This window comes from Pleurodeles waltl, chromosome 1_2, assembly GCF_031143425.1.
Source record: "Pleurodeles waltl isolate 20211129_DDA chromosome 1_2, aPleWal1.hap1.20221129, whole genome shotgun sequence".
In the NCBI taxonomy this organism is placed as follows: Eukaryota; Metazoa; Chordata; class Amphibia; order Caudata; family Salamandridae; genus Pleurodeles; species Pleurodeles waltl.
In genome coordinates, this window is record NC_090437.1 from 1330576609 (window position 1) to 1330599593 (window position 22985).

At 49.9% G+C, this 22985-nt stretch overlaps 1 protein-coding gene across 1 annotated transcript in view; it reads left to right on the forward strand.

Moving 5' to 3' along the window:
- The window catches only part of GGT6 (gamma-glutamyltransferase 6), a 125339-nt gene that overhangs the window by 44313 nt on the left and 58041 nt on the right, over positions 1-22985 (forward strand). The window lies entirely within an intron of this gene.

The following is a 22985-nucleotide window of genomic DNA, read 5'->3' on the forward strand; positions in this document are numbered from 1 at the left end:
GCTAACCAGAACCTCAGTGGTTATGCTCTTTCATTACTTTCAAATTGTCACTGACAGGCTAGTGACCATTTTTACCAATTTACATTGGCTTACTGGAACACCCTTATAATTCCCTAGTATATGGTACTGAGGTACCCAGGGTATTGGGGTTCCAGGAGATCCCTATGGGCTGCAGCATTTCTTTTGCCACCCATAGGGAGCTCTGACAATTCTTACACAGGCCTGCCACTGCAGCCTGAGTGAAATAACGTCCACGTTATTTCACAGCCATTTTACACTGCACTTAAGTAACTTATAAGTCACCTATATGTCTAACCTTTACCTGGTAAAGGTTAGGTGCAAAGTTACTTAGTGTGAGGGCACCCTGGCACTAGCCAAGGTGCCCCCACATTGTTCAGAGCCAATTCACTGAACTTTGTGAGTGCGGGGACACCATTACACGCGTGCACTACATATAGGTCACTACCTATATGTAGCTTCACCATGGTAACTCCGAATATGGCCATGTAACATGTCTATGATCATGGAATTGCCCCCTCTATGCCATCCTGGCATTGTTGGTACAATTCCATGATCCCAGTGGTCTGTAGCACAGACCCTGGTACTGCCAGACTGCCCTTCCTGGGGTTTCACTGCAGCTGCTGCTGCTGCCAACCCCTCAGACAGGCAGCTGCCCTCCTGGGGTCCAGCCAGGCCTGGCCCAGGATGGCAGAACAAAGAACTTCCTCTGAGAGAGGGTGTGACACCCTCTCCCTTTGGAAAATGGTGTGAAGGCAGGGGAGGAGTAGCCTCCCCCAGCCTCTGGAAATGCTTTGTTGGGCACAGATGTGCCCAATTCTGCATAAGCCAGTCTACACCGGTTCAGGGACCCCTTAGCCCCTGCTCTGGCGCGAAACTGGACAAAGGAAAGGGGAGTGACCACTCCCCTGACCTGCACCTCCCCTGGGAGGTGTCCAGAGCTCCTCCAGTGTGCTCCAGACCTCTGCCATCTTGGAAACAGAGGTGCTGCTGGCACACTGGACTGCTCTGAGTGGCCAGTGCCACCAGGTGACGTCAGAGACTCCTGCTGATAGGCTCCTTCAGGTGTTAGTAGCCTTTCCTCTCTCCTAGGTAGCCAAACCCTCTTTTCTGGCTATTTAGGGTCTCTGTCTCTGGGGAAACTTTAGATAACGAATGCATGAGCTCAGCCGAGTTCCTCTGCATCTCCCTCTTCACCTTCTGATAAGGAATCGACCGCTGACCGCGCTGGAAGCCTGCAAACCTGCAACATAGTAGCAAAGACGACTACTGCAACTCTGTAACGCTGATCCTGCCGCCTTCTTGACTGTTTTCCTGCTTGTGCATGCTGTGGGGGTAGTCTGCCTCCTCTCTGCACCAGAAGCTCCGAAGAAATCTCCCGTGGGTCGACGGAATCTTCCCCCTGCAACCGCAGGCACCAAAAAGCTGCATTACCGGTCCCTTGGGTCTCCTCTCAGCACGACGAGCGAGGTCCCTCGAATCCAGCGACACCGTCCAAGTGACCCCCACAGTCCAGTGACTCTTCAGCCCAAGTTTGGTGGAGGTAAGTCCTTGCCTCACCTCGCTGGGCTGCATTGCTGGGAACCGCGACTTTGCAAGCTACTCCGGCCCCTGTGCACTTGCGGCGGAAATCCTTCGTGCACAGCCAAGCCTGGGTCCACGGCACTCTAACCTGCATTGCACGACTTTCTAAGTTGGTCTCCGGCGACGTGGGACTCCTTTGTGCAACTTCGGCGAGCACCATTTCACGCATCCTCGTAGTGCCTGTTTCTGGCACTTCTCCGGGTGCTACCTGCTTCAGTGAGGGCTCTTTGTCTTGCTCGACGTCCCCTCTCTCTGCAGGTCCAATTTGCGACCTCCTGGTCCCTCCTGGGCCCCAGCAGCGTCCAAAAACGCCAAACGCATGATTTGCGTGTAGCAAGGCTTGTTGGCGTCCATCTGGCGGGAAAACACTTCTGCACGACTCTCCAAGGCGTGGGGGATCCATCCTCCAAAGGGGAAGTCTCTAGCCCTTGTCGTTCCTGCAGTATTCACAGTTCTTCAGCCTATTAAGAGCTTCTTTGCACCAACCGCTGGCATTTCTTGGGCATCTGCCCATCTCCGAGTTGCTTGTGACTTTTGGACTTGGTCCCCTTGTTCCACAGGTACTCTCAGTCAGGAATCCATCGTTGGTGCATTGCTGATTTGTGTTTTCCTTGCATTTTCCCTCTAACACGACTATTTTGTCCTTAGGGGAACTTTAGTGCACTTTGCACTCATTTTTCAGGGTCTTGGGGAGGGTTATTTTTCTAACTCTCACTATTTTCTAATAGTCCCAGCGACCCTCTACAAGGTCACATAGGTTTGGGGTCCATTCGTGGTTCGCATTCCACTTTTGGAGTATATGGTTTGTGTTGCCCCTATCCCTATGTTTCCCTATTGCATCCTATTGTAACTATACATTGTTTGCACTGTTTTCTAAGACTATACTGCATATTTTTGCTATTGTGTATATATATCTTGTGTATATTTCCTATCCTCTCACTGAGGGTACACTCTAAGATACTTTGGCATATTGTCATAAAAATAAAGTACCTTTATTTTTAGTATAACTGTGTATTGTGTTTTCTTATGATATTGTGCATATGACACTAAGTGGTACTGTAGTAGCTTCACACGTCTCCTAGTTCAGCCTAAGCTGCTCTGCTAAGCTACCATTATCTATCAGCCTAAGCTGCTAGACACCCTATACACTAATAAGGGATAACTGGGCCTGGTGCAAGGTGCAAGTACCCCTTGGTACTCACTACAAGCCAGTCCAGCCTCCTACAGCCTGCTGCCGAGCTGCAATGGGGCTGCTGCCGAGCTGCAATGGGCCTGTACCGGGAGAAGAATGGGCCTGCTGCCGAGCTGCAATGGGCCTGCTGCCGAGCTGCAATGGGCCTGCAGCCAGGCAGCAATGGGCCTGCTGCCGAGCTGCAATGGGCCTGCAGCTGGGTAGCAATGGGCCTGCTGCCGAGCTGCAATGGGCCTGCTGCCGAGCTGCAATGGGGCTGCTGCCGAGCTGCAATGGGGCTGCTGCCGAGCTTCAATGGGCCTGCTGCCGGGCAACAATAGGCCTGCTGCCGAGCTGCAATGGGCCTGCTGCCGAGCTGCAGTGGACTTGCTGCCGAGCAACAATGGGCCTGCTGCCGAGCAACAATGGGCCTGCTGCCGAGCTGCAGTGGGACTGCTGCCGAGCTGCAGTGGGCTTGCAGCTGGGCAACAATGGGCCTGCAGCCGAGCACCATTGAGCCTGTGCTGAGCACGAATGGGCGTGTAACTAAGCAGCAATGGGCCGGTAGCTAAGCAGCAATGGGTCAGCTGCCTGAGCAACAATGGGTCTGTGGCTGAGCAAGAATAGGCATCTGCCTGAGTAGCAGTGAGCCATCTGCCTGAGCAGCAATGGGCCTGCAGCTGAGCATCAATGTGCCTGCAGCTGAGCATCAATGGGCCTGTAACTGAGCATCAATGGGCCTGCAGCTGAACAAGAATTGGCAGCTTCCTGGGCAACCGTGGCACAGTGTCCTAGGCAAGGATGGGCCCGCTTCCTGTGCATGAATGCTCCCGCTGGACCTACAGTGCACACTCTTGTTGTATAGGTATTCCCTGTCTGACAGACACCTTTGGAAGGTGGCCTGCCACTTCTAGTCAGACACCACGATCCTACCTGACTCGTCTGGGACACTGACTCTCCCAGCCTAGCGCCTCTAGCCCAGGCGTCTCCGCCCAGCGGCTCTGGTGGCTCTCCGGCTAGAAGTAGCTCTCACAATTTAATTTTGTGTATTTGAGACAAAATGCATTACTAATTGTCCCTCCGCCTCTCACAAATTAGCCACCTGGTCCCAGGGACGGTAGACCCGCCGCGATGGGTCCAAATAGGACGTGCCCTCCGGTGTAGCCCGCAAGGCCCGGGCCTGCTCCATGGCGATGCCGGAGTCCGAGCCGCTCGCCGGCGGTGCCAGCCACAGAGAAGTCCTGGCAACGCGTACTTACAGGAGCACCGATGCGGGGCAACGCCAGACTCCGCAGAGGGGTCAGACGCTGGACCGCAGGAAATGGTGCCACGCAGGGATCACACGTTTGGGACAGATCATTGCCCATGGGACCATCAAGCCTTTTGTCTCCCTTAGCCCAGAATACGGCTCCTCGCGCTAAGCCTGGAAACACATACAAATGCAAGACTGTCTTACCCAAAGCTAAGGGCCTCACTCATGGTCCCTACCGCGCCCCCCGGTGCTCTCCTATCTACCACTGTGGGGTCCATACCGAGGTATCATGTCGGGCCTACATGCTCTCCTGGTTCGCCACCTCTTCCCCTACCCCACTTGAACACGATTGGTACCTCCTGCAAGAAAAACTTGAAACAGAGTTCGTCGCGGATGAATGGCGGGACTTCTAGAGGCCCGAGACCCTGGACCAAGGGACGCGCAAATGAAGTTCTGCCTGTTTAAAACACTCCATGATCGGTACTGGACGCCTGTCGAGCTGAGAGCGGCGGGCCTCTTCCCCTTGCCCAGCGTTGGCGCTGCCCTAATACCCACTGCGACTTGGTACATATTGTTTGTGACTGCCCTTACATCACGCCCTACTGGGAGGTCACCAGGAGAGATCCTTCCTCTCCAGACCCCACTCTCGTCGTCCCTGATCTTCTTACACGAGACCGTGAACATCTCTGAAATGACCCGTCCGCCAGTTCGCTTACTCCACACTGCACTCACCACAGCTAAACTCTGCATCCTTCTTCACTGGCGTTCCCCAACTCCCCCCCCACTCACGATGAATGGCTCAGAGCAATGTACCAGACGCCGACATATGAACGCATCATTTACAACTTACAGGATAAAGTGGATATCTTCCTACAAACCTGGGTGCCATCCCTACAGTTGACCGGGGACTGACCTTGACTGCACACTACCACCACCCCTTACCTGTTCTGGCCGCCTCCATCCCCCCTCCTCTCAGTCCCCCCCTCCCTCTCCACTGCCCCTCAATCTCACTCCCCACTTCCCCCCCCTCCACCACCCAGTGCTACCTGTTTCTTTAGGTGCTGTGTTACTAGCCTGCAACGTGTCCAGATATTCCTCAGACCCTCGGTTTGCCCCTCTCCTCTGCCCCCCCCCCCCCCACCACATTATTATGGGTCCTGCCAGTGTGCATCAGACATGCTCTATTCTCATTCTGGCAAGCCTCACGGCCTTCGACCTGTTGACACTCACCACACCCCCCTCCGGACAAGACACCTGCAGGAGATACCCGTCTCCTCCTTGGCTGCACCGGGGTCATGTTTCCTGCCCCCTAGTCCCCACTCTACATACATACTCCCTGTCTAGGTTGTCGCCCAATTGAGTCGGGTCTCGAAGCAGACACATACGGGGCATTATCGTATTGCTACGAATGGGGCTGCTATTATTTGCCCGTGACTGCTATCTCTCCATTTCTTGTCCTGGAGGTGTCTGTTTTGACTATGTGTTCAATAATGAATTGCAAAACAAAAAAAAACACAATATTAGAACTTATGAGCTTATGTTTTAGAGAAATGGTTGTTTTCCAAAGTATATTAAACAGCTGATATTTTAGTGATAAATGATGCAGTATTGCAGAGAATTTTTATTAATATTATTACCCCGGTGCCAAGGGAATGGCAGCTATGGCTCCTATGTAGCCCCCCATATAGACAAAGCCTTTTAAACATCCCTGCTGGCAACCGTGCCTGATGATAAACAAAGGGGGCTACTGGTCGTAACCTCATGTGTATTGAACACGTTTATTGAACATAAGTAGTTCTTGTTACAGAAAAGATTGGCAACCCCTGCTCTAGCCTGTTTATTGATTTATAGTGCTGTCTTCTCTAGATGCCTGGCTTGTCCAGCCTGTGATCTTTAGCCACTTAACTTCTCTAGCCTCCCCTCTCTAGCCTGACTTCTCTGCCCTGCCTTCTCTAGTCTCCCCTCTCTAGCCTGCCTTCTCTGCCCAGCCTTCTCTAGTCTCACCTCTCTAGCCTGTCTTCTCTAGTCTCACCTCTCTAGCCTGTCTTCTCTAGTCTCACCTCTCTAGCCTGTCTTCTCTAGTCTCCCCTCTCTAGCCTGTCTTCTCTACTCTCCCGTCTCTAGCCTGCCTTCTCTGCCCTGCCATCTCTAGTCTCCCTCTCTAGCCTGCCTTCTCTGCCCTGTCTTCTCTAGTCTCACCTCTCTAGCCTGCCTTCTCTAGTCTCACCTCTCTAGCCTGCCTTCTCTAGTCTCACCTCTCTAGCCTGCCTTCTCTAGTCTCACCTCTCTAGCCTGCCTTCTCTAGTCTCTAGTCTCACCTCTCTAGCCTGCCTTCTCTAGTCTCACCTCTCTAGCCTGCCTTCTCTAGTCTCACCTCTCTAGCCTGCCTTCTCTAGTCTCCCCTCTTTAGTCTCCCCTCTCTAGCCTGCCTTCTCTAGTCTCCCCTCTCTAGCCTGCCTTCTCTACTCTCCCCTCTCTAGCCTGCCTTCTCTGCCCTGTCTTCTCTAGTCTCCCCTCTCTAGCCTGTCTTCTCTGGTCTCACCTCTCTAGCCTGTCTTCTCTAGTCTCAGCTCTCTAGCCTGCCTTCTCTAGTCTCCCCTCTCTAGCCTGTCTTCTCTGGTCTCACCTCATTAGCCTGTCTTCTCTAGTCTCAGCTCTCTAGCCTGCCTTCTCTAGTCTCCCCTCTCTAGCCTGCCTTCTCTACTCTCCCCTCTCTAGCCTGCCTTCTCTAGTCTCCGCTCTCTAGCCTGCCTTCTCTGCCCTGTCTTCTCTAGTCTCACCTCTCTAGCCTGTCTTCTCTAGTCTCAGCTCTCTAGCCTGCCTTCTCTAGTCTCCCCTCTCTGCCCTGCCTTCTCTAGTCTCCCCTCTCTGGCCTGCCTTGTCTGCCCTGCCTTCTCTAGTCTCCCCTCTCTAGCCTGCCTTCTCAGCCCTGTCTTGTCTAGTCTCACCTCTGTGCCCTGCCTTCTCTGGTCTCGCTTCTCTGTGATGCATTCTCTAGCACAACTGACTCTTCTGACCCATCTTTTTAATTTCTCTGATTTCTCTCTCTGTGTTATCTAGCTGCCTAACCGCTGGAGCCTGTTTTCTCTGCCACATCTTCTCTAGATGATTGAGTTTTTTCACCTGCCTTCTCTGTTCTTTCTTCTCTAGTCTCTCCTTTCTAACCCGTCTTCTGTGCTCTCTCCTCTTTAACCTCACCTCTTAAACCCGACTCCTCTAGCATGACGGACTACTCTAGGCTGTGTTCACGCCAGAGTAATCTAGCTGCTTGGCTTATCTCACCTCTCTTCTCTGCTCTGTCCTCTTTAGTCACACTTGTTTAACCTGACTCCTCTAGCATGACTCACTTTTCTGGGCTGTGTTCTGTAGTTGCTTTGCTTTCTTTGCCTGCCCTCTCTGCCCTGTCTTCACTAGTCTCTCCTCTTGAGCCCATCTTCTCTAGTTGCCTGACTTCCCTAGCCTGTCTTCTCTAGCTAACTGACCTCTGGAGTCTGTCATCTCTACCACATATTGTGAAGACTCAATACTTGCGGTGGTCTTCTCTAACTTGTATTCTCTGAGTTCTCTAGCCTTTCTTCTCTGCTCTGTCCTCTTTAGCCTCGCCTATTTAGCCTGACTCCTCTAGCATAACTCACTTTTCTAGGCTGTGTTCTTTAGCTATTTCACTTATTTTGCCTGTCTTCTCTAGTCTCATCTCTCTAGCCTGTCTTCTCTAGTCTCACCTATCTAGCCTGCCTTCTCTGCCCTGTCTTCTCTAGTCTCATCTCTCTAGCCTGTACTGCCTTCTCTAGTCTCACCTCTCTAGCCTGGCTTTTCTAGTCTCACCTCTCTAGCCCGCCTTCTCTAGTCTCACCTATCTAGCCTGCCTTCTCTAGTCTTACCTCATTACTCTGACTCCTTCTAGTATCCTGGCCTCTAGCTGGTATTCTCTGCCCTACCTTTTCTAGTCTCTAACCTTGTTTTCTCTTTTCACATATTCTCTAGTTTTGCCTCTCTAGCCTGCCTTCTCTGGTCTCGCCTCTCTTTTCTGCCTTCTCTGGTCTCGCCTCTCTTTTCTGCCTTCTCTGGTCTCACCTCTTTAGCCTGTCTTCTCTGGTCTCGCCTCTCCAGCCTGTCTTCTCTGGTCTCACCTATTTAGCCTGTCTTCTCTACTCTGTCTTCTATAGTCTCACCTCTCTAACCTGTCTTGTCTAGTCTCACCTCTCTAGCCTGTCTTGTCTAGTCTCACCTCTCTAGCCTGCCTTCTCAGCAGCGCATGCTCCTTCCATTGCAGCCCTGTGCATAATGCACGTGCGGCCTGCACTCCGGAGGAGGCTGCTATGGAGGGACCCTCGAGCTGAAGGGGGAGGGGGAAAGGGGCTGCCCTCCGCACCTCTGGAGGGACTCTAGAGGAAGAGAGCAGCCGCTGCCCTCTCTCTGCAGCTCTGGAGGGACCGTGGAGGGAGAGGGCAGCCGCCGCTCTCTGCAGCTCTGGAGGGACCCTGGAGGGAGAGGGCAGCCGCTGCCCCCGGTCTGCAGCTCTGGAGGGTCCCTGGAGGGAGAGGGCAGCCGCTGCCCCCGGTCTGCACCTCTGGAGGGTCCCTGGAGGGAGAGAGCAGCCGCTGCCCCCGGTCTGCACCTCTGGAGGGTCCCTGGAGGGAGAGGGCAGCCGCTGCCCCCGGTCTGCAGCTCTCCCTAGCCCCGGGACAGCGCTCTGTGTGAGACGGGCCGCTCTGATGCAATATTTATGAAGCTGGCATCGCTGGAGAAGAGAGAGCGAGGCCTGCAGAGGGCACCTCTCCTGGGCACCCACAGGCCCGAGCTTCAGTCCTCTGACTGCTGAAAAACATCTTAATGATCACAGTGTGGATGCGCATCACTGGTCCTCTCACCCCTCGCTTCCTCCTCCGCCTCCTCCCTCCTCCACCTCCTCTCCCCTCCATCCCTTACATCAAGCCCTCGCCTCGAGCAGCTTGTCTGGAAAGCGCACACCTGGAGCTGGTCCCCAGAGCGGCTTTCGTTTATGCCCCCTCTCCCGTGTCTAGGTCGTGCACTCCCCACTCTGTGCCAGGATTCAGGGCGCGAGCCGTTCACGTCCTGAGACCAGCACGCCGGGCCTCCTGCATGGAGTCAGGGCGCGAGCCGTTCACATCCTGAGACCAGCACGCGGGGCCTCGTGCATGGAGTCAGGGCGCGAGCCGTTCACATCCTGAGACCAGCGCGCGGGGCCTCCTGCATGGAGTCAGGGCGCGAGCCGTTCACATCCTGAGACCAGCGCGCGGGGCCTCCTGCATGGATTCAGGGCGCGAGCCGTTCACATCCTGAGACCAGCGCGCGGGGCCTCCTGCATGGAGTCAGGGCGCGAGCCGTTCACATCCTGAGACCAGCGCGCGGGGCCTCCTGCATGGAGTCAGGGCGCGAGCCGTTCACATCCTGAGACCAGCGCGCGGGGCCTCCTGCATGGAGTCAGGGCGCGAGCCGTTCACATCCTGAGACCAGCGCGCGGGGCCTCCTGCATGGAGTCAGGGCACGAGCCGTTCACATCCTGAGACCAGCACGCCAGGCCTCCTGCATGGAGTCAGGGTGGAAGCTGCTCACATCCTGAGACCAGCACGCGGGGCCTCGTGCATGGAGTCAGGGCGCGAGCCGTTCACGTCCTGAGACCAGCACGGGGGGCCTCCTGCATGGAGTCCGGGCGCGAGCCATTCACGTCCTGAGACCAGCACACGGGGCCTCCTGCATGGAATCAGGGCGCGAGCCGTTCACATCCTGAGACCAGCACGCCGGGCCTCCTGCATGGAGTCAGAGCACGAGATCGTCACATCCTGAGACTAGCATGCGGGGCCTCCTGCATGGAATTTGGGTGCGAGCTCCTCACATCCTGAGGCCAGCATGTGAGGCCTCATGCATGGAGTCTGGGTGCGAGCTCCTCACATCCTGAAACTAGCACGCGGAGCCTCATGCATGGAGTCTGGGTGCAAGCTCCTCACATCCTGAGACCAGCACGTGGGGCCTCATGCATGGAGTCAGAGCGCGAGCTCCTCACATCCTGAGACCAGCACTCAGGGCCTCCTGCATGGAGTTTGGGTGCGAGCTCCTCACATCCTGAGGCGAGCACGTGGGGCCTCATACATGGAGTCTGGGTGCGATCTCCTCACATCCTGAGACCAGCACGCGGGGCCTCGTGCATGGAGTCTGGGTGCGAGCTCCTAACATCCTGAGACCAGCACGCGGGGCCTCCTGCATGGAGTTTGGGTGCGAGCTCCTCACATCCTGAGACCAGCACGCGGGGGCCTCATGCATGGACTCAGCACACACGCCAATCCCATCCTGAGACCAGCATGTGGAGGCCTTGTGCATGGAGTCACAGCGCAAGCTGTTCACACCCTGAGACCAGTACATGGGGTCCTTGTGCATGGACACGGAGCACACACGGTTCACATGCTGAGACCAGCACATGACGACCTTTACACTTCTGCATCCATTCTGAATACACCAGATTCTGCCACACACCAGTCAGCAACTGGCCACCTCCTCCTCGACAAGACACTCACCATTGCACCCACCCCGCCACCTTCTGCCATCTCCCCATTCATCCATCACACTGTGGTTGCTCAACACCAAACAGCAAGCAGTGATTGCTTTTTCCTTTTTTTTTGTTTTTTTGTTGTTGAAATCACTTTTTTAGGGTTTTACATGCACAATGGCAGGTATTGCTTTATCTCACATCTGTAGCAGAAATTGGAAAGATACGCACGTGTTTACGAATCTTGGCCTGCAAGTAATACTGTGTGGGTTTTATTTTATTGTCAGTGTGACAAAGTAAGGTATTAATACAAAAATAACAACGTGATGTATGGAATGTGTTAGAAATGGGGTTTTTGGTTGGCAGTCAGGTTACCCCCTGTCCAAGCAAAAGCCCTCACTCTAGTCAGGGTAAGTCACACACAATCCAAGATTATCCTGTGCCCACCCTCTGGTAGCTTGGCACGAGCAGTCAGGCTTAACTTAGAAGGCAATGTGTAAAGTATTTGTGCAATAAATCATACAATACCACCATATAGCAACACAAAAATACACCACACAGTGTTTAGAAAAATATATAATATTTATCAGGATAATTGTAGGTCAAAAAGAATAAAGTTGCAATGGGAAATTGTAGAGATATCACTGAAAAGTGATATAAAGTGTCTTAAGTCTTAAGAATATAAACAAAGTCTCTTTCAAGCACAAGTACCTGGTTTGGAGTGGAAAAATCTCCTCACAGGGCCACAAAAGAAGAGGTGCGTGGAAAAAGGGTGTGTGCATCGATTTCTCCCCAGCACACACGGACTTGCGTCATTATTTTTCACGCGGGGAAGTCGTGCGTCGTTTTCCGGCGCGCAGACAGTCTCTTTCTGTGGATCGCGGGGATTACCAGATGTCCCGGGTCTGTGCGTGGATTTTCCTGCTTGTTTTCCGGCTGCGCGTCGTTCTGCGGGGATGCGCGTCGAAATTACGTTCTCACGGCAGGCGGCGCGTCGATTTCTCCTCTAGATGTCGGGCGGCGTTGTCCTTGCGAAGCCGTGCGTTGGATTTTCGGTCGTCCCGAGAGCGTCGCGTCGATCAGCGTCGGTGTGCGACGTTTTTCTCGCCGCGGAACAAGCTGTGCGTCGAAATTTTCTGCGCACGGAGCGTCCAAGTGAAAAAGAGAAGTCTTTTTGGTCCTGAGACTTCAGGGAACAGGAGGCAAGCTCTATCCAAGCCCTTGGATAGCACTTTCACAGCCAGACAAGAGTTCAGCAAGGCAGCAGGCCAACAGCAAGGCAGCAGTCCTTTGTAGAAAGCAGACAGGTGAGTTCTTTGAACAGCCAGGCAGTTCTTCTTGGCAGGATGTAGTTTCTGGTTCAGGTTTCTTCTCCAGCAAGTGTCTGGTGAGGTAGGGCAGAGGCCCTGTTTTATACCCAAATGTGCCTTTGAAGTGGGGGAGACTTCAAAGAGTGGCTAAGAAGTGCACCAGGTTCCCTTTCAGTTCAATCCTGTCTGCCAGGGTCCCAGTAGGGGGTGTGGCAGTCCTTTGTGCGAGGGCAGGCCCTCCACCCTCCCAGCCCAGGAAGACCCATTCAAAATGCAGATGTATGCAAGTGAGGCTGAGTACCCTGTGTTTGGGGTGTGTCTGAGTGAATGCACAAGGAGCGGTCAACCAAGCCCAGCCAGACGTGGATTGTAAGGCACAGAAAGATTTAAGTGCCAAGAAATGCCCACTTTCTAAAAGTGGCATTTCTAGAATAGTAATATTAAATCCGACTTCACCAGTCAGCAGGATTTTGTATTACCATTCTGGCCATACTAAATATGACCTTCCTGCTCCTTTCAGATCAGCAGCTGCCACTTCAACAGTGTATGAGGGCAGCCCGAATGTTAGCCTATGAAGGGAGCAGGTCTCACAGTAGTGCAAAAACGAATTTAGGACTTTTACACTACTAGGACATATAGCCACACAGGTACATGTCCCGCCTTTTACCTACATAGCACCCTGCTCTAGGGGTTACCTAGGGCACAAAAGGGGAGTTCTAGGCTTGGCAAGTACTTTTAAATGCCAAGTCGAGGTGGCAGTGAAACTGCACACACAGGCCTTGCAATGGCAAGCCTGAGACAAGGTTAAGGGGGAAACTTAAGTGGGTGGCACAACCAGTGCTGCAGGTCCACTAGTAGCATTTAATCTACAGGCCCTAGGCACCTGTAGTGCACATTACTAGGGACTTATAAGTAGATTAAATAGCTCAATCAGGTATGATCCAAAGTTACCCTGTTTAAAGGGAGAGAGCATATGCACTTTAGCACTGGTTAGCAGTGGTAAAGTGCGCAGAATCTAAAAGCCAGCAAAAGCAGTGTCCAAAAAGTGGAGGGAGGCAGGCAAAAAGTTATGGGTGACTACCCTAAGGCTGTCAGGTCTAACAGAATGCTTGAAGTCGGGCTGGACTGTTCCCATGGGGAGCAGGTTCAAGACTGATTTACATATGGCTGGATCAAAACTGGGGTAGCGTGATGGCCAAAAAAACGATGGATTGGGATGCAACCCGAGCGATTGCCAATGGCTGAGATTAATTCAAGCATTCTGTCCATCACTTTGTTGTTTTTGCAAAATAGGGTAAGGGGCACATTGTTTAGTAACATAGGAAGACATGGTTGCCAGGGGTTACCACCATCTTTATCATCTGTGTACGCCTCACCATGGAGGCTTGACGTTTGCTCCATCTGACAAGCCTCTTTGCATTTGCTCTTTCAGAATACACATTTTTTCTGACCATAGCATGCACGCCGGCACTCACCAGTACTCCCGGGTATTTAATTTTAGGTTGAACCCATTGGAGTGAGTGACATTGGAGGGAGTGAATCGTTGTAAGCGGTGTCATCAGCAAGCCTTCACTTTTAGCCCAGGCTACCTTCTCTCCTAAAAATAAGGAAACTGCTCTAATAAGGGTTGGAATGGGCACATTGGGAAAGGTTAGTGCCAACAGGACATTGCTGGTATTAGACCTGACAGCCTTAGGGTGGTCACCCCTAACTTTTTGCCTGCCTCCCTCCACTTCTTGACACTGTTTTGCTGGTTTTAGGTCTCAGCGCAGTTAACCACTGCTAACCAGTGCTAAAGTGCATATGCTCTCTCCCTTAGATCATGGTAACCTTGGTTCATACCCAGTTGACATATGTGATCTACTGGTGAGTCCCAGTAAAGTGCACTACATGTACCCAGTGCCTGTAGATTGAATGCTACTAGTGGGCCTGCAGCACTGGTTGTGCCACCAACATAAGTAGCCCCTTAACCATGCCTAAGGCCTGCCATTGCAGAGCCTGTGTGTGCAGTTTCACTGCCACTTTGACTTGGCATTTAAAAGTACTTGCCAAACCTTAAACTCCCCTTTTCCTAAATATGTCACCCCTAAGGTAGACCCTACGTAACCCAGAGGGCAGGGTGCTGTGTAGATAAAAGGCAGGACATGTACCTGTGAGTTTTCTATGTCCTGATAGTGGAAAACTCCCAAACTCATTTTCCACTTCTGTGAGGCCTGCTCCTTTCATAGGCTAACATTAGGGCTACCCTCATAAACTGGTTGAGTGGTAGATTCTGATTAGAAAGGGGTAAATAGGTCATATTTAGTATGGCCAGAATAGTAATACAAAATCCTGCTGACTGGTGAAGTTGGATATTATATTACCATTTTAGAAATGCTACTTTTAGAAAGTGAGCCTTTCTCTGCACTTAAATCCTTCTGTGCCTTACAATCCATGTCTGGGCTGGGCTGGGTGACAGCTCCCTTGTGCATTTCACCCAGACAACCACAAACACAGCCTGCTCAGTCACACCTGCACACATCTGCATACTGAATGGGTCTTCCTGGGCTGGAAGGGTGGAGGGCCTGACACATTTCAAAGGACAGTAGCCTGCCCTCACACAATGGACTGCCAAACCCCCTACTGGGACCCTGGCAGACAGGATTGTACTGAAAAGGGACCTTGTGCACTTCTAAACCACTCTTTGTAGTCTCCACCATTTCAAAGGCACATTTGGGTATATAAACTGGGTCCCTGACCCTACCAACTCAGACACGTCTTGACAAGACACTTCCTGGGAAAGAAACTCTGAACCAGAACCTCCAACCTGCCTAGAGAAGGTGCCTGGCTACCCAAAGGACTCACCTGGACTACTTTGCTGTAAAGGACTGCTGCCTTGCTGTTGCCCTGCTGCCTTGCTGGCCTCTGGCTCTGCTGAGAAGTGCTCTCAAAGGGCTTGGAAAGAGCCTGCCTCCTGTTTCCTGAAGTCTCGGGGCCAAAAAGACTTCATCTCTGCAAAGAACTCCTTGTGTGGAGAAAAATCGATGCATAGCCTGCCGGAAACAACGCACAGCCTGCTTAGCGGGGTCTCTGCATCGCCGAACCGGAATGGCACCACCCGGCTCCCTGAGTGGAGATCGACACAGTGCCAGCGTTGCGACCGGAACTTCAACACACAGCCCACTGGATCACTGCATCGCCGTGCTGGAACGATGCAGCCCAACTTCCTGCAAGAGGAATCGTCGCAGCGCCTGCCATGTGACAGAAAATTTGAGGCAACACCCACCGGATCAACGCAACACCTTTGACTTCTTCCTGTGTGCCCTGGATTTCCATGCATCGTCCCTGGGTGCCAAAAGACCCTGCATCGCAAAGAGGATTCAAGCCTGCACACCGGAATTCGACGCAAAGATCCAGCCGCGTTGAAAAGAAGCAACACATCGTCTGTGTGCGCCAGGAACCCCGGCGCACACCTACCTTTTCAACGCATCTCCTCCTCTGATGTCTTTGTGTGTGTAATTGTGACGCAAACCAGGTTCTTTGTGCTTGCAAGAGACCATTGTTGCTTTTAAGAGCTTAAAACTCATCTTATAATTACAAAAGTGATGTTTCAACTTGTACTTATCAAATCTTGATCGTTTTGACCTTAATCTACTCAGATAAGTATTCTATATTTTTTTAAACCTGTGTGGTGTATTTTTGTGGCGTTTTCACTGTGTTATTGCAAGATTCATTGCAGAAATACTTTACACATTGCCTTCTAAGTTAAGCCTGACTGCTCAGTGCCAAGCTACCGGATGGTTGGCACTGGATAATTGGGATTGTGTGTGACTTACCCTGACTAGAGTGAGGGTCCTTGTTTGGACAGGGGGTAATCTGACTGCCAACCAAATACCCCATTTCTAACAGTTGGCATGTAACATGATTTTGAGACTACCGTCTGGAGTATCAATGCCGCTAAAAGGTAATGGCTAAAGGGTCTAGCACAAAAATAAAGAGCACGCTAGACTGAGGGCTGGCTTTTCTCTGCTCATCTTAATCTGTTCAGACAGGAAACCATTGCAGATCACTATGGCCACAGGATTGTGGTTTAGCCATTTTCTCATAGTAAAGAAGTTCTGGCCTAGACTAATTTGTCTCATTGTATGAAATAGCTAACCCTGCTACATTCGACCAAAGGCCTTCCTGGCTTTGAGAGACTGGGCCACCTTTTCATCAGCATCATGTCTGGTGTGCACAGCAGGTGCAACGAAGTATGCCAATGATTGCGCCTGCCTATGATTGCGCCTGCCTATGATTGCGCCTGCCTATGATTGCGCCTGCCTCTGATTGCGCCTGCCTATGATTGCGCCTGCCTCTGATTGCGCCTGCCTATGATTGCGCCTGCCTATGATTGCGCCTGCCTATGATTGCGCATGCCTATGATTGCGCATGCCTATGATTGCGTATGCCTTTGATTGCGCATGCCTATGATTGTGAATGCATATGATTGCAGATACATACTGTATGATTGTGCATGCCTATGATTGCACATGCTCCGTAAGAGTTTCAGATGGCTACCTGTCAACAACAGAAGGACCATCACTCAGGCCCTCATCACCAGCATGCTGCACTACAGAAACACTCTCTATGTAGGAATCACTACATACCTCCTGGAGATACGACAGACTATACAAAACTCTGCAGCAAGACAGATGGGCTCACATCAACCAGCACCTCAAGGGACTACACTGGCTCCTGATTCAGAAGAGATGCCAGTTCAAGATGTTGACTCATGCATACAGAGCCCTGCACAATGAAGGACCCTGCATACAACAACAAACAAATGACCTTCCACCAATTGACCACACATCTGTAATCTGCCTCCCTCTTCCTCGCAGACACCCTACCAGATCCGCTGAGCCAACAGCAGAGGGCGCACCTTGTTTCACCTGGCAGCCAGGGCCTGGAATGACCTTCCCCTGCACATCAGGACCGCCTTGTTGCTCCTAGAATTCAGGAAAGGGCTCAAGACCTGGCTATTCAACTAAACAGAGCACCTCGGAGCAGACAGATTTTCCATCGCCTTGAGACCCGCACAGGTGATTTGCTGCACTTTATACATTCTGATTGATTGGTTGAAGATCAGCCAGGGAAAAAGTCCACATTTGTGACCTAGTAGGAAAATGACACTCTTCAGCCCATTGGCTGGAACTTCAGAAGGGATCTTGACATCATTGATAATCAGGGAGATAGGTCTGTTGATTCCTTAATACAGATGGTCCTTCTCTGGTATGTTGACTCTGTTAAAGCCCTTCTGTAGGCCATCTGTTACAGTAGTTTTCATGATCATTTTCCTCACAAGGAAAGTTATTTTATAATACTCTGCAGGAAATGATTTCTCTCATGGCCTTCCCATCAGCATTTTTTTTATCACTTCTGTGACTTAATCGTCCATATTTTCATAGGTTAAGTCACTGTGGCGATTGACTTGGAAACAGAGGATCTGGAGGTGGTCTTTGAAAATCTGTTCAAAAGTATCTTCTGAAGGAGCTCTACAGCTTGGAATACAATGATGCAAATTCTCTTAACTATCTTGGGGGTTGACCAATAACGTGTTGTGTTGGTTGTAGGTTGCCAGAATGGCGGGAAACCGATTCTTTCTGGAACAACAACTGTCTTTTTCTGTGCCTTAACCACGCATGCGCCAAACTACGGATATGCGTGGTTAAGGCACAGAAAAAGGCAGAGTGGATCGGGAGAGGATGCGGGGAGGAAACTGGGGCTAGTGCAGTGTTGGGGGGTAGTTTTTAGCAGTGGGGTGGGTTAAGGGCTTGTGGTGGGCTGGGTATCGGGCTTTTCTTTTAGGGCTTAGGAAGGGGGGGATGGGCTATTTTAATATTTTGGAGCTTGGTGGGGGGTTTGGTTATTTGTATTTAGGGCTTAGGGTGGGGGGGTGGAGTAGTTTATTTTGAAAGGGGTGGGGGAAGGTTTAATAAAGGGGGGGAAGAGGAAGGAGAGAAGAGGAGGAAGGATCGGAAGAGGACTTGGTGGGTTTGGGGCAGGTGTGGGGGGTAGTTTTTAGGGGTGGGGGTGAATTTAGGGCTTAGGATTAGACGAGTGTAGGGTCAGAGTTGTTTACTTGGGGAAGGTTTTAGGACTCTGGGTGGTCAGTATAGTTCACTTATGGGGAATGTTTTAGGGATCAGCGCAGGGGTGAGGGAATTTGGGTAGTTTACTTTGGGGAAAGGTTTTAGGACTCATGTGGGAGGTGTTGGGGTAGTTTTGTTTTATGGGGCAGGGTATCTTTTTTTAGGGTTCAGGGTGGGTGGGGGTCGGGGTACTTTTAGTTTCTAAGGAAGGGAGTGGTAGGTTTAGGATAGTAGTTTTTTAGGGCTCAGGATGGATGAGGGGTGGGGTAGTTTAGATATTGGGGGTGGGGTTAGTTTTGGGCCTTAGCGTGGGTGGGGGTTGTCTGACCGAGCCACGCATGCCGTTTCCACACATGCCTTTACTAGGCATGCTTTTGCAACAAAATTTGTTGTAAAGGCATGCGTGGAAACAACGCATTGTGGTTCCAACCACGTTGTTAAGGCATGCGTTGTTCATGCATGTGTGGTTCCATAATACAATCCGGAATGGCTGCTTAGCTGCCATCTGTTTCAGTGTTAAAGCAAGAAGCCATCTGGCCTTTTCACCATACTCGTACTGCCTCACTTTAATACAATGTAGGGCGTTTTTGGTAGATTAAGGTTGTTAATTCATATTTTTTCAAGGTTAAGGTTTTCAAATTTGCTTGGTGCAGCATCATATGCTTGATGGAGATTTCTGATTCCAATGTCAACGTTTTCACAAAAGCCACCTTTTGTGAAAAGGCAGCGTCCCTCATCAATTGGAAATCCAATTGGAGGGTGATGTGTGCATGATCTGAGGTTCAGATGTTCCCTAAATCACAGCAGGAGATCGCTGTGGTGAGTTAGGAAACAGTCAATCCTTGTTTAGGTACCTGTGAGGACATAATTTAAAGTTGTACTCAGGGTTCTGGAGTCACCACCTGTCAACAGGTGTGTTCTGACGTGCGATCTCTGAGGAAGCCTCCATCATTTTTGTAGAAGCCACGATGGCCTGAACGGTATAGTAGCAGGTCAATCAAAGGATTCCGATTGCTTCCATTCACCACGTATGAATTGGCCATTTCTGTTAGCACCGTGTTCACTTAAGTAAAAAGTTTGACTTTTCAGAGTTAGAGGTGTAGAAAGAGCCAAGCCCAAAAATGTTGGCCTTGGAGTGCTGGTTTGGCAAACACATAGCAGCCTTGGGGGGTCACACCCTATTGATAGTGTCCTCACTGGCGATGTTTTATAGATAAGATGACCACACTGCATTCCCTATATGGTAACGTTGTAGACTCATAAATCTCATCTTGGCCCTTCCTGATGCCACAATTTGGATTCCCACCCAATCTCTCTGGAATGTGTCTTTTTGTGCCACACACGTTTCCTGCGCAAGGGCTATGTCTGGTTTCTTTGACCCCACATAGTTCAGCACTTTCTTTTATTCTACATAACTTTTGAGTTATTCAAATTTGGAGACCAATGAGAGAGTGTTTTAAGTTTATGCAGTGAGATCAGTTTTGAACTAGGAATAGTCGCAGTCGATCACTGATGATGATTAGCCATTTGGGGTGCTACCAGGTGCAAAGAAACTGGTATCGGAAGTGTGAGTACAATTGTAAACAGTAGGCTTCAAGAGGATACACTCTTGAAATGCACATCAAAGAAAAACATGAAAGCTTGTTCTGCACTCCAAATCCTACAAGGAGAAGGGCACTGTGAAGCACTACATGCAACCAGCTATTAAAGGGTGTCCTTCATGTGTCCCGCAGGCCACATCATCCATTGCAAGTGTCAAAACATCAAGAGTTTATATTATACAAATGTACAGGGTGGAATTTCCCCACCACAGTTTCCTTGAGAGGTTAAGGAGAGATCATGACAGCTTGAGTTGTGAACTTGGTTTATCTCTGACTGGTGGAGGAGCTTCTTCATGGATTTTAATTCAGTTTAGATTCCTATTTCTAGTATTTGGGGAGGTAAGGACCGGCTGGGTATATTATGAGGTGTCAGAAAGGAACAGCTGGCATAGGGATATCTCCCCTTGAGTCAGGCCAAGAGTCTCTGGAAGCTCTTGAATTTTGTCGGTTGGAATTCCCTTGTCCTACCCTCAGTTATCACCAGCATGACTGCAGGTTTGAGAATGCCATACTTAATGGTTTTTTTTATTTATTTATTTAAACCGGGGATGTACCTCAAGGAATTTCTTTAGATGGATATTTGTTTCATAAAAAACTTCTTCAGGAAATAACCACCCTTTTCCATCATAAATATATAGACCATGTTGCTTCACTGTTTGAAGGACGAATCTTGTATGTTGATAAATTAAAAAGCACATAATTATCGGTTGCAGTAAATCTCTATTGGCATGTCTTCGGTCTTAGTCAATGCGCCTTTTAAAACTCCACAGGATGTTGGAACTCGGCCTCTAACAGTTCTAAAATGAATTGTTGCCAAACAACTTTGCATGTCAGCTCCCACATCCGAGTCTGGAATCCCATATAATTCAACATTATCCCTCCTACTTCTGTCCTTGACATCTAAAACATTTTCCTGTATGTTCTACAGATCAGCTCCCCTATTTGGCTCATCCATCTCCGTTTTACAGACTTTTAAGGCGCTTTTCAGACCTGAAAAGTTGAGGCATTAGTAGCGACATTTCAGTGTGCATGGATTTTAACTCCCTACCCCCACCACTGCTGAGAACATTTCCACATAAATTGGATCTTTCAGTTCATTTGTGACCGTGTCCAATGTGTTTGTCATCTTTCTGAATAAAAGCTGCCTTAATACCTTATTCCCAGACCTTTATACCATTGATCAGTAAGAAGCCGGCAACATTGAAGTTGAGAGTTGACACTCAGTGTCTCTTAGCCAAAGTAGAAAAGAAAACAAAATAAACTGTGTCAGGGGAGCATGGAATTCAGAGAACAGAGCAAGTCCAAGTGCAGTACCTCTTCATCACAGAATAGATGACCTATTGACCAAGTATCAGAGTGAAAGACTGCAAAGACGATGGCATCCAGGAGAGAAGGAAACATCATAAGATTAAACTGAGCCCGATACAAGATGGCTGCTCCAGAAGATAATCCAGGCATCTCTCCAGGATACAGTACGTAGGGAGCATCTCAGTTTGGATTACAAACACCATGTCAATACAGCTGTATGGAGTGGCTGCATGTAGAACAAATCAAAAGATGACAACCTTCCTCTCAGCCAAGCCCTGCCTCCTATTGATATGTTTTTCAGTGGCTGTGATGATGTGTTAGTCCCTTCTGCCCTCCACACCACTCATCATTCTTGGTGAATTAATCTCAATCCCACTAATAAAGGCGTAATCCTGTCCCATCAATTTTTTTCTGACAACTACCAGAAACGCCCACTATTCTCTACTCTCACTGTGCTGCTGCATCGCTCTTGCTCCTGTCTTCTCCTTGCCTTTTCAGCGCCTTGAGACCCTCATGGGTGATTTGCACACTTCATACATCCTTGATTGATGGATTCCCCTATGCACTACACTTGTAATACACTCCATCTGATTCTGCAATCTAAAACTGTCGATCACTCCTGAACCTCCTAGGCCACATCCCTCTAACCCTGCCATCACACACATGCTAGATCCATCCTTCCCACCTCTGTCTTCCACCACCAATCACAAACACTATCCAAATGTCCTGCCTTCTTTACTAAACTAAATTCCCAATGACCTTACTCCCATATTGACCCTCATCTCTTTTGATCAAGTTAACACAACAAGAGCAACATTTTTTTCCTCTCAGTTTAGGAATGGGAGTAAATATGAGTGAATAAAGAGTGAATAACCATTCTCCTATTTCTCTTTGTAAGATAATCTATTTTCATTGTTTTGTGTATTGTTCTTTTCTGTGATTCGCTTTAGAGCCCAGTCTACCAATAAAAGTTTGAATGATTAATAGTCTTTGATCTTTACCACACAATTTTGAACCGAAATAAAACTCATTTTAACCTTAATGAGTGAAGCAAGACCAACCTGTCTGTGAGAAACCTTTGAGATTCAGAGTGTTTATGGCTTGTCCCAGGCTCCGCAGTGAATCGCAGACCCACTTTGTGAGGGCCACAGGGACAGAGAATAACTACTAGATCACAACTGTGGTGGTTGAAGTTGTTTGCCCCGGTGTCCTACCATGTATCTTTAAATTGAGTCAAGTACATCCCTTTCTGCACTTGACTCTTGTGGCAAGCTGTCCCAGGCTTCTAAGGGACATAGTTTGTGTATGTGTGTGAGAGGGGTGATGGGGTGGGCTAGTTAGGAGATGTAAGAGCTCAGAACTCACCTGCCAGTGAAGTCCAATCCTGCTCTTTGGGGTAAAAGATAGTACTGTAATAACATAATGTTACTTAAACTATACACCACAATTAGGGGAATGCAGTACAGGGTGAAATTCCTGCCCGTAATTCTGTTCACTACGCCATTCAGTGCCCACCCTCTCTCGGGAAACTGGCTGTCATGCACTCACCCACCCTGGTCACACAACACTTCTTTAAGTGCTCTGTGGAGTACTCCCATCCCTGGTCACACAACACTTCTTTAAGTACTTTGTGGAGTACTCCCATCCCTGGTCACACAACACTTCAAGTACTGTGTGCAGTACTCTCATCCTTGGTCATGAAGACCTTGGAACCGGAACAAAGTGGCATAGTTTAGATCACACTTTTATAAACATCTTCTTGACAGGGGATATGGTTCCATTGTCTAAGGCTTCAGAACCACTTTGGGTTGGTTCTTTCATATGTAATTTCCAGGCTTTTCTCCAGACAGGCTTTGTGCAAAGTGATGATTCTCATGGCAGGTAGCAATGCGGCTGGTTACACGTAGGAGTATCCAAGACATAAGCACAAGAAGTGTGAGTTATCTGCACATGGCTATCACCATCTTCCTGGAGAACTAATCAGAAATTCACAAAAGACCACACACAACCTTCCTACAAATGTTCACATATTGAACCACAGAAACTGCAGTCCCACTCCTCATCCCTTCGCCCCCACCTTGTTCCAAACAGCAGTGCTCAGGAAGAACTAATCAGCAGTCCTCTGC